Raw genomic sequence first — 12,395 nt, 5'->3', positions numbered from 1 at the left:
CAGCGGCAGAGCATGCCTTCATGGCGTCCGGGGTGTGTGTGTGTGCATGAGTTTGTGCGCTGGGGGGAGTACACCATCTCAGTGCCCATTTATTTTATTTTTTCGAACTCTTATTTATTGGTTTTTCACACAGAAAGAAAAAACTTTACAGATTTTAAGATGGACTGTAAATTACTTTATCCTTTGACTTCCCATTCTCCCCTTCCATGGTTTCCATATTTACTCTTGAATGCTGCATATTTCGCATATACTATTCAATATATCAATTTTAACCTATTTATCTTAATAATTAATGCTGTTGCCTGCTCATATTTCAAGTCCTGCATGTGTTTTCGTCTTGCTATAGTAGTTCTTTAAATACTCAATAAAAGGTCTCTAGACCTCAAGGAGTTTTTCGTCTTGATCTTTCGTTTTGATCTTTAATTTTTGCTGTTAATCTTGCCTGTTCCACATATTCTTCCTTTGTTGGAACAACTTCTTTCCATCTTTGGGCATACAGTATTCGTGCTGCTGCTGTGGTATACATAAATAAGTTAACCAACTCTTTTGGTACATCATTATCTATAATTCCTATAAGAAAAGCTTTGGGTTTCTTGGGAATCATCAATCTGAACATCTTTTTAATCTCCTTCTATATAATTTCCCAATAGCCTTTAACTATTTTTTACAAGTCTACCACATTTAAGTGTCCATTTACACTTATTTGTTTACTACTGCCTTTTTGTAATTTTACACACCAGTCTGATGAAGGGGTGTGTGTAGAAGTAGAACTGACCGATCCCAACCCTTGCTGTGCTTGCCCTACCCAGGCTGGAAGGCTTGAGGAAAAAAGAGGTGCTTAGATGTGTCGTGTGGGCACATCTAACCCTCCCCCCCCGAAAAAACCATTGCCCAGTATGCCCTTTGTCCCCTCCTATCCCAGTTGGAGTACTTATGGCTCCACTGAGCACTGGTGGCTTCCACAGTGGCAACAGATCTCTGCTCTGTCTGCAGATCTCCCTTTCCTCGCCTTCCCTCACCTGTGAGAGGGACAGCAGCAAACTCCTGTGGCTCGCTTCCAAGGCCGTAGGTGTACACCCTTAAGGATTTTGATGGGATTGCTGTTACTGTGGTGCAAATTTATTTTGTGATCTCATGTTTTTGTGCGTGCTGTTAGCATGCTATCAGAGCATTCTGCTACTGTTATTGGGGAGTGTTGTTTTGTGTACAAGAGTGCCAACATGAATAAAATTTTGTGGGGGCCCAGATAAATGCTGCCCTGCATAATCAATCACATAACACACACCATTTGAGTGGGAATGCCCATCAACTTTGAGGGGGCCCAGCCCTCTCAAATATTTTATTGTGGTGGCTGAAGCCAGTGTATGTCTCAGTGTATTTTTAAAAAATAATCTATGTGTTTTTGTGTAGTATTACAATGCATTTTTTTCTTTGGCTTAGGTTTTAAAATATGCTGTAAGTCGGTCAGAGACATTTGTGCAATAAGCAACTAATAAATAATAACAATAATCTTAATGTTTTAATATCCTGTCTGGCTGCTGCAGTTTAATTGTTTTGTGACCGTGTGTTATTGGTTATAATTATAATGTTTCTGTGTAGCTGCACATTTGTTTTGTGTATATGTTGCTGCATAATTTAGAATATGATTTGTAAGCTGATTTTATTGTAAGAAAGTTTTCCTAAAAGGCAAGATACAAATTCATGAAGTCGATCAAATAATGGGCTTAGTCCAGAAACACTGGAGAAAATAAAAACATACTGTACTTCTTTTGGAACATGTGCTAAATGCTTATGCATCACTCACTGTCTCTGCTTTAGGCTTAACCCAGAACAGGTTAAATCAAACCTCCTAGTGCAGATGAGCCTCCTACCAACACTGCCTTTGATTTCCTGGGCTGAGCATCAGTTGGTTGGCTCCCATCCAGTCTATTATGGATTACTGATTATCATGCATGAGCAACGCAGAAGTAACAAGATTTGTGGCAAAATACAACCTATGCTTCTGAGGCATTTGCAGCATCTCTCTTAATTCTGTAATCTTATCAACATGGAAACACTGAGATCATGGTTGTTTGTTTTTAAAACCCCTGTGATTAAATTTTATAGGTATTATCAAAATGCCAGGCATGCTGAGAGGTTGTGGTAGAGGTTGGTGGAGTGTGTTGTGGGAGCCCATGAAGGGGTGCAAAGAGTCTTTCTGTGTGCTGTGGACAGAGGCCCAGTTCTACCACTGCAGGGTCCTTCTCCACAGAGGCCATGTCCAGTGTCAAGGGCATTTTGCACAAGCACTGCCACATGTGCTACACACTTTTTTTGGGACATACAAGTAAATGAACGCCATCCACCTACATGGTAGAAAGTAAAGGAATTGTTGGTGGGGGGACTTAACCACCTGAACTGTGCTTCTTCTGACAGCTAGTCTACTTGCCCTTAGAATTCAGTGGGAACCATAAACTCATATTAAGAAAATAATGCACTTAGGACACAGTTGGAGTGGAGTCCCTGGGACCCAGTGAATTTGGCTGGAATTTAGCCTAGTGCTAAGGAGCTAATTCTGTAATTTCTTCTAATGGGATGATCTCCCCTTCCCCACGTGTGCTGTTCTGGGGGTTCTCATTGTTGTGGAGGGTGGGATGATTAAAATATCCCCTCACACCCGCTTTAATATTCCACCATTCTTCAGCAGAGTTTATTTCTTTCAGCAAAGTAAGCGGCTCACATTTATGTCAAGCAAAGCTTTAATAATAAAGAAAATTGTAACACAATAACATACTATCTGAGGGAAACTAAAACAGCATCATAAGGCAGGAATGAGACAAGAATGAAGAATGACAGTTTGTCTCTCTTTAACTGAACTTAACCGAGCACACAAAAGGAGGGGCCAAGTCCAGAGCAGAACACCAAAGCCACACCCACCAGATGCCAGACATTCTACTATTCAAATTAGGCCCCAGTGTTTTTCTAACACTCATGACCCTCCAGAGTAGATTTGGGGAGGCCTGGGGGTGGCACGAGGCAAGGAGAGAGAAAAGGCCCATTATGGGAGTCCTTGTGCTGGCTTTCACTAAAGGTACAAGGTAGTTGAATCCAGACCTTAATGTCGGAAAAGGGAGGCTGATTTGCTATTGCTTCAGGGTGTCTGTTATTAGGGCCCCAAGGGTCACATTACAGGGAGTTGTACAGGCATAAGACAATTGAATCCTTTTGTCTTTGTGTAGATGGCAGTGACCTTTTCTGTGGCACTCCAGAGTTGTGCCTTGGCAGGGGCTTACACAAGAAAAAGATGTGGGGCGGGAGCTGGTACAGGAAAAATATTGCAGGGGAGGATGTGGTTTTGCCACTCCAGCCCCAGGAAAAGTCTGCTGGAAGGTAAGGTAAAGAGCTGCCCTAGTTACTTCCACCATGGCTGGTGAGGACTGGCAGACCTGGCTTCTCTAGTGGTGCCTCCTGCCTCTTTCCCTTCCTTATTTTTCCTCCTTCCAGCTGCTCCCCTCTGCTCCCCCCATCCTGCCTGCAAGAGGGTTTTGTTCTTGAAGCTGCAGACTGGCTCTCCTTCTTTGATGAGTCGTCCTCCCAGCTGCCATCAGCTGCTCCTTGCCGCTTCATAATTGCAGTGCTGTGCAGCCGCCATGGGAGAAGCTCATTTTGTTTGCCAGCAAGGGTGCTGGCTTAAATACAACTTTCACCCTGTGTTCCTTGTTGCTGGGATGGAGCAGGCAGTGATATGTGACTGGAGCTGGCTGCGGTGTCCCTGAGATCAGGGCTTTCATTCTCCCCACCATCTTAAGTGAATGGATGCCATTCACCTTACAGTGGTACCTCGCAAGACGAATGCCGCGCAAGATGAAAAATGCGCAAGACGAAAGAGTTTTCCGTTTTTTGAGTCGTTCCGCAATACGAATTTCCCTATGGGCTTGCTTCGCAAGACGAAACGTCTTGCGAGTTCTTGCGAGTTTGTTTCCTTTTTCTTAAAGCCGCTAAGCCGTTAATAGCCGCTAAGCCGTTAATAAGCTTCGCAAGACGAAAAAACCGCAAGACAAAGAGACTCGCAGAACAGATTAATTTCGTCTTGCGAGGCGCCACTGTATTGGAGGGCAGGGGAATGAATGGCCACTGCCAGTGCTTTTTATCTTAAAAAGTGTTTAGGGGTACTCTCATTTTGGCTGCTCCCCCTCCCCCTCCCTACCCCAACCCCTGGACGAGGGACTCGAGGTGGCGGTGGTGCTGAGAGGACGGGAAGGCCCCTGGTGGCGGGAGGGGAGCGAGGAGGGGCCAGGGCTCGCTGGCTTACTCTAGCCTGGCAAGAGGAGGAGGAGCAGTGGTGGCGCCATTGTCTTCACCGCGGCTGCCCCAGACTCCCCTCTCTGGGCACCGGTGGGGAGAATGATGGAGCTCCAGTCTGCTCTGCTACTGTGGAGACAGCTGGCATGTCAATCCGTCCGTTGGTCGGTCGGTTGGGGCAACACAAAATGTTTAGGGGTATGCGTACCCCTGTGTCCTCCCAGAAAAAAAGCACTGGTCACTGCCAAACATATCTTTTGGGGACTTAGCTATACAGCTGAAAGATAACATTTTAAGTGCACTTTGTGCATTATACAAATGTGACACTAGAAGGCGCATGTGAGCTTATGGGATATTCCATATATATTTTTAATTTTTTTTTTAAAAAAGCATTTTCACAGCTTTTTTATTTATGTGTAGATTCAGCCTTTGTGTATATTAAAACTGACCATGAAAGTGGCAGCTTCAGGGGCAGTGGGCAGGTTCTGCTCCCACCCTCGTGGCACTCCTGTGGTTTTACTTTCTCTCTATGGCAGGAAGTTGCAGGCTGCATGAGGCAGCAGCCTTGCCCTCTAGCTCTCCTGTGAGTGTGTGGGTGTATCTTTGCCTTCCTTGCTCCTTTCCACACCTCATCCACAAGAGCAATTCTCAGGCAGTGGATGCTGCTTCCGCTGCTGGAGAGAGAAGCCAGGCAAGAAGACTTGGACTCACCAGGGAGAGTCTCTTCCTGCTTCTTCACCTCAGTCATGGCAACAGCCCTCCGACTGGGCTGCCCTCACTCCGTATTGTGGAGGGAGGCTGGTTGTGGGCAGCTTTGAGAAAGCAGCAGCACATCTGGAAAACCTGCTCCCTCCCTTGCCTGTCTACACATTGTTCTGCTCTCAGTGGTTGATTTGCCTAAGGAAGAAAAAAAAGAAGCAACTTTTAACACATAATGCCTTCTGCTGACCTGTAAGGGCATATAACAGGGTCCCGTAAGCAGATAGATTTTGTATTTGTGGGCAACTGCAGGTGGAGGGTACCCAGCATTATTTATTACATTGCCCACTATACACAGAACCTAGGAGGCACTTTTCAAATCCCTTGTTTGTCCAGGAAAGCTGCCTCTCCCTGGTGGAGAGGGTTCTCTGGCTGCTCAGTGATGCTAATGCTCCAGTAACTTATAATGTGGCCCTCTTTGCACTGGCGGCAAGAAAGATCAGGAAGAAGAACCTGGACAAAATTGCAGTAAACTGTAAGGGAGATTCAGAGAGATAGGAAAATACTGTATGCTGTGTGGAGTCCCCATTCTATGTGTGAATCTTCATTTTATGATACAGTATTGATTATTCAGGCAGTGGCTCTGCTTTTTATATACAGTTATATAGATATTTCTTTTCCTGAAAGTGTTTGTATGGTTTTGTCAAGACCTTTGGCTAGTGCAATAAAGCTTATTTACCCTAACTAGAAAAAATTAAACAAGAAAACTTTTCTTATTTTCTTTTTAATATATTTGGTGGTTGGGAGACTCTCCTGGTCCTAATTATTGCTTTTTATTTTAGAAAAGTAGGGAGGACTTTGAAGGTTTGGGTTTCATTGCATCCTCCCAAATTCAAGGGTTCTTGGTTTATACAAGAATTTCCATGGTAGTTTCTAAAGTGCCAACAGATTTAAAAAGAAAGTGTTCTCAGGCTCTCAGTAGATGGCAGAATTGATATCAGGCCTATTCAGGGAGGTGCCATGGTGATAAACTGGTGTTGGAAGCTGAGAGGAAACAAAATGCCAGTGTTCTGTTAAGCTTCTGCAGATTTAGCCAGCTGCAACTAAGTGCTGTGGTGACAAACAAATTAAGAATGCCACAGATTAAAAACAAAGCATTGTCTATGTAAGGACCAAGGCCTGGTTAAATTGCTAGGGATGGTGCTCATTCCATGCATGTGTTTGTAGTTTTTGAAAGCAACAGTAACCTAAAACGATGTTTTCCTAGCAAGGTGCCCACCAATGTGCATCAAAATATGGCCACAGTGATAAATTATAGCTGAATGGGTAAACGAGTGGTCACCTCAGCGTCCATTCTGTTGTTTTAACTGCCTCCTGCCTTGGCCTTGGCCTTGTTTATTGGAAGGGACAAGGTTCTACTCCTCTGACCTAAAGGATCATGTTTGCTGTCTGGGGACCCAGATAAATGTCACTGAAGGCCCAGAGACAGTTGTGACGCAATGTGCCTTCCACCAACGGAGGCTGATGTGCCAGCTGCTCCTCCTCCCAAGCAGAGGTAGCTCAGCCACAGTGATCCACACTTGGGTATCTTCAGATTTATGACCACCAATGCTAGTCGCCAAAGAGCACCTTAAACCTAGGTTATGGTCGCCTCAAAGGAATGTCTGCTTTCAGGGGGTTGGACTGGATGACCCTCGGTACCACCCAGCACTACAATTCTATCATTCTATGATCTCAACTACATTGCTTGACTGGAGCTTACACTTACAACAATTCACTTGTCCCGGTATGCAAGAATGAGAAACACACACAGTAGAAATGGAAATGGTATTACGATTCACAGAGAGACTATGCTGCTGTGGACAGAGTCATAGAATCATAGAATTGTAAAGTCCGAAGGGACCCCAAGTCATCTAGTCCAACCCTCTGCAATGCAGGAATCTCAGCTAAAGCATCCCTGACCGATGGCCATCCAAAATTTGCTTAAAAACCTCCAATGGAGTGTCCACTACCTCCTGAAGGAGACCATTCCACAGTCAAGCAGCTCTTACTGTATTGTCAGAAAGTTTTTTCTGATGTTTAGTTGGAATCTCCTTTCTTGTAACTTGAAGCCATTTGTTCAAGTCCCAGGAGCAGGAGAAAACAAGCTTGCTCCCTCTTCCATGTGACAGCCCTTGAGACATTTGAAGATTCATATAGAACCAGTTGTGCATGTTCTTTTGCACTGCCGCTTGTATCAGACAATTCAGTCTAGTTCATTAATCATTTGGTTGTTAGCAGGGAATGGCAGTCAGATGTATGCAAGGTGACCTTCCTAATGTTTACTCGGGATGGGGATAAGATGGAGATAGTAGCCAGGTTGCTGCAACACACAGTGAGGATTTGTGAATGAAATACAACAGTATTTTAATTGTTAGATGCAGATTCTGCTAATTGGTTTTATTGTACTGAACCTTTCAGAATCTTGTCCATATGCCAAAAAAGGTTTGAGATTGACTAAGATTGATTGATCGAAATGGTATTAACTATGGGCTAAGGCAGAAGTTTTTAAACTATGGTCTGTGAGTTCCATTTGGGAGGCCTGTGGAAAGGCTGCAGCAGAGTGAAATTTATCTGTACTCAGCTCCGCACTTACGTTCCTTGATACGATGATGGAGGGGACAGAATTATTAAAAGGTTAGCAAGGCCCTAGACCAGGCCTCATGATTCTCATAATGCATTGGATGATGAAAGTGTTTTATTTTTCACATCCCTGTACGAGATAGGATTTTCATCACTTGTCACCCTCAAATCCAAATACAGAAATCGGAGGACTGCTGAGCCCAACCCAAGGCTAAAGCTGACAAAGATTACACCTGACGTTTGCTCACAAAAACCTCTGAGCTGCATCACCAAGGAAGTGCCACCACACTTGATGAAATGCTTCCCACCGGTGCCATCTGGTGCCAGGTGTGGATTGGGGCACAGGGCCACATGTGCAAATTTGGGAGGAGGGGCGCTGTTGGCAGGCAGTCCTGCACGCACTTAGCCAACCTGCCTGAATCTCGGCAGTGTTTCCTTCCAAGTCAGTGTGTCCAGAGCGGGCTGCCTGGACTTCTCTGCTCCTGGGACGGGGAGGGAGAGCAGCATTTGCAAGAAGCTTCCTCGCCTTTCATTCTCTGAGAGGGAGAGGCGCCACCACTGTGCACCCACCTCTCTGCCACCACCATGCAGCCTCTTCCCTGGCCCTGCCCACCCCCACCCCCCACTGATGAGGTCCTGGGTTCAGGCTCGGTCCTCCTGGCAGTGCCTCTGCGTGCCTGCGTGGCTCCTGCTTGCCTCTTCACCTAGTTTTTGGGAGCTCTTTGTTTTTCACTGCCGTAGAAAATTGGGGCCACCTCACTTTTCACCCTAAAAGCCAGTTCACTTTGAACCACTTTAAAAGCACCTGTAGAACCCTGGGGAGATTCTACTTCTTTATTCCATTGTGAGAACCATCCATTTATTTCTACTCTTTGCATCCAGTTCTAATTAAACGAGCTACTAATCCATAAGTGGACCTTCCCTTTTATCGTATGATAAAGTGCAGTTTAGGAGCCTTCAATGAGGATTTTATCAAAAGCTTTTTAAAGGTCCAAGTACACTGCCTGCTGAATCACCCCTCTCCACATTCTGTTTGATATTTTCAAAGAACTCTGAAAGGCTAGTCAGAAGCCACACTGAGTCTCCTTTAGCAAGGCTTGTTCTTTTATATCTGCCATTCTCCAAGCTGGAGCCCTCCAGATATTTCTAGACTACCACTACACTGACCATTAGTTGGTTCAGGAGAAAAATATATAGAAAGGAGAATCCCTAAAGGCCAAGATCCAAGTTTGGGGCAAGTGCCCTTTGGTGAGAGAACCCTAGCAGAGATTTAAAATCACAAAATATGCAGCAAAGTAAAGCGTAGAAACTTAGGCATTTAAACCTTTAAAATATGTGCCCTTTAAAGTGAGTTCCAAAATGTCCCCCTAAAAAGCCCCCCCCCCCAAGTTTCCCTCTTCCCCCAGCATAGGAAAAGACATTTGGTAATTTTAAAAATATTTTACTTACAAACTTTCCAAAGGTCAGATTCATGTGTTTCAGGAAAGGTTGCACAGGCAGTAAAACTTCACTTAGTTACAAAGTTGTGGAAGTTCCTAAATTATTGATATAAGAATTATTGACTCAAGAATGGCTGGTGAGAGCCATATAGCTGAGCTGGAACAACCAGCTCTAACATCTTCAAACGTTGAGTTTCTCAGATAGACTGGAGGTGAAGAATAGGCTTGATTACCTGTTTCCTCCCAAGGTGAGGGGAAGTGACCTACACTAAGCCTGGCAAGGCAGCTTACTCTATGGCAGGGGTGGCCAACTCGCAAGAGACTGCATTCTACACACAGATTCAGGTTAAAGTTGTTGAGCTTTTTTTATAGGGAGGTGGAAAGCCCCCATTTTTTTTAGAATTCGAGCCTAAGATCAAGGGAGAAAGGGGAACAGCCACTCATCAAAAGATCACTGTGGAAACAAACAGCCTCGTTGAGTAAACTCCGTCTTCCGTTCTGCAGATCGCAGTGGCGTAGCGTGGGTTGTCAGCACCTGGGGCAAGGCAAGTAATTTGCGCCCCCTAACCCTCGCTCTCTCTCCGTACCGCACCGCACGCCTGGTACCCCCCCCTCCACAGTGGGCGGCGACCCGGCGGCTCGGATCGGATTTGCACAACCAGCACTGCAGTGAGAGAAAGTGAGAGAGCCAGGTAGGGGCAGAGAGCTGCGAATGCGAGCGCGCCCCCCCAGATGTTGCGCCCGGTGCAGCCGGCCCCCCCTGCACCCCCCACGCTACGCCACTGGCAGATCGTGCAACAATGGAGGGTGGGAGGAGGGGGCAGGGGTGGGTTCTGTTTTACCAATGCTAAGGAAAGGGACCCAGCGATCGACCACGATCTACCAAAACCTCACTGGGTCTACCGGTGATCCCTCGTGATCAACCTGTTGGACATCCCTGCTCTATGGTATTAACCACATCATGCATTAATTAGACTTAAGCATGTTGGGACGCAGGTGGCGCTGTAGTCTAAACCACTGAGCCTAGGGCTTGCCGATCAGAAGGTTGGCGGTTCGAATCCCCATGATGGGGTGAGCTCCTGTTGCTCGGTCCCAGCTCCTGCCAACCTAGCAGTTCGAAAGCACGTCAAAAGTGCAAGTAGATAAATAGGTACCGCTCCGGCGGGAAGGTAAACGGCGTTTCCGTGCGCTGCTCTGGTTTCACCAGAAGTGGCTTAGTCATGCTGGCCACATGACCCAGAAAAACTGTCTGCGGACAAAGGTCGGCTCCTTCAGCCAGTAAAGCAAGATGAGCGCCGCAACCCCAGAGTCGTTCGCAACTGGACTTAACTGTCAGGGGTCCTTTACCTTTACCTTTTTTTATTGGTTTTATGAGACTGGTTATCCAGCACCATTGGCCATGTGGGCTGAACTAGGGCTGATAGGAGTTGTAGTGCAAGCATCTAGAAAGGCTGGAGAAGGCTGTTCTGTATGATTGATAACTTTATATTTAACCATGCTTTCCTCCAATTTACAAGGATCAGAAGTTATGCTCATGGTCCTAGATCTTTCTTTTAAAATTGGTGGTATATGCACTACTTTGCAATCGTCTGGTTTGGACAATTTAGGGACAGCTTACATATTTTTGTTACAAGATCAGCAATTTCTCAGCTTACCCAGGGAGTCTCACTTGGCATCTATCATTACGTCTTTTTAGCACCATGCAACAAGAGCTCTTAAAAGCCCAAGTGAATTGGTTTTATTCTTCTGCTACAATTTTATTTTTGCTTTTTCTAGTCTGCTGTTTTTATTGTTCGTATGTGTTTTTATTGTTTTTATCAGTTTTATCTGATTCATTAGTTGTCTTGGGAGTGATAATACTGAAAGGCAGTCTTCAAAACACCTGATAAATAATAAATAGCATTGACACCTTCACCCCACAGGCTTTGATTTCCTGCTAGGAACTGTAAAGTGTGAGTTCGAGGGAGTGGGGGGCATAAGGGCTGGGGAAGACCACTATCAGCTGCAGTACCAATTGGGACAGAATTACCAGCCTTTCCCGCCACAGCTCTGTGCATCAGCATTGTGGTGTGTAGTTGTTGGTGCATTTTGCCAGCCATCTATATATGAGAATATCTGTGAGTACATTAGAGCAAGGCTTTCATGCACATTTCTTTGACACAAATGTGGTTTGTTTTTGTTTGTTTGTTTATTTTAAATGCATTATGATATACAAAAAAGGGTGTACCATGGAAGGAAACTTTATTTAAGATGTGCAGTATACATCCTTTAGCAGCTGTATACATGAGATAAGGGCTGGGGTCCAGAGTTCCTGTGCTCATGTTCTGCATGGCCCCATTTACAGTAAATCCCCCCCCCCATGTCCAAATGGTATGTATGGAATGTGTACCCCTTTCTCTCTTGCCTCATTCCCATAGAAATACCACGTTTCCTGTTTTTTGGAATAGACAGATAAACACAGAGAATAAAGTAGTATTAATTGTGTGGAAAAGGATTGTGATATTTTTGATAGGATTATTTTCCATGAAGATTTTAGTATATTTGAAGTGCCAGAGGAAATACGATACATGCTGGCTGGGTGTTTGCCTTTCCTATTTCTCTGCTTCAAGCTGGTAACTTGAAGCTTTTACAAATCAATTTTCATACTTGTGGAACGGCTTCCTGGTTGCCAGTTTCTCATCAAACATTTCTGTTGTTGGATGCTGACATATGTGGCCTGACCGTCCTATGAACTTTGTAAGAATTCAGTCATAATTATTCTGCTTCATTCAATGTCTACAGCAACAATTTGCCACAGTATAGTATGCTTGATGTCAGAACTGCTCACAGATTTTCATTTTCTATTCACCTTTTTATTATATTTTTTTACAAAGCAAGTGCCATAAAGCAAGCACTGTCTCCTCAGTATTAGACATTTGAAATAGGGTTCTTGTTTAATAGCCAAGTGGGTAGCTTGCTCATTTGTGGCACCCCTGCTGTGGAACTCCCACCCAAGGAGGCTTTTGTTTTATTGTCTTTTAGGTGTCAGATGAAGAAGACATCTCATTCTCTTAGGCATTTTAATTGGTTTGATGTTGGATAGTATGGGGAAGCTGCTATATTTTAAAACACAAATTCTTTGCTTTTTAAATAGGTATTTTAAATGTATATCATGCTAATTCTGTTGTTTGTTTATTGCCTCTAAATAATTTACTGTATTTTATTATTGTCCTACTGTAGATTACACTGTAAAGCAATTTTGTACCATGGCGTAGAAATGCTCTTAAACAAACAAGGAAGCAAATGTGAACTCTCAGAAGGGAGGTTTGTGCTCAGAGGCCATCACCATGTGGGGCATTCCAGGGGCACATTGGG

General features: G+C 44.6%; 1 protein-coding gene across 1 annotated transcript in view; it reads left to right on the top strand.

Moving 5' to 3' along the window:
* SORCS2 (sortilin related VPS10 domain containing receptor 2) overlaps nucleotides 1-12,395 on the top strand; it is a 129,967-nt gene that overhangs the window by 18,375 nt on the left and 99,197 nt on the right. The window lies entirely within an intron of this gene.

This window comes from Podarcis filfolensis (genome assembly GCF_964270895.1).
Source record: "Podarcis filfolensis genome assembly, chromosome: 7".
Lineage (NCBI taxonomy): Eukaryota > Metazoa > Chordata > Lepidosauria > Squamata > Lacertidae > Podarcis > Podarcis filfolensis.
This window is presented reverse-complemented; position numbering and strand designations above follow the sequence as displayed.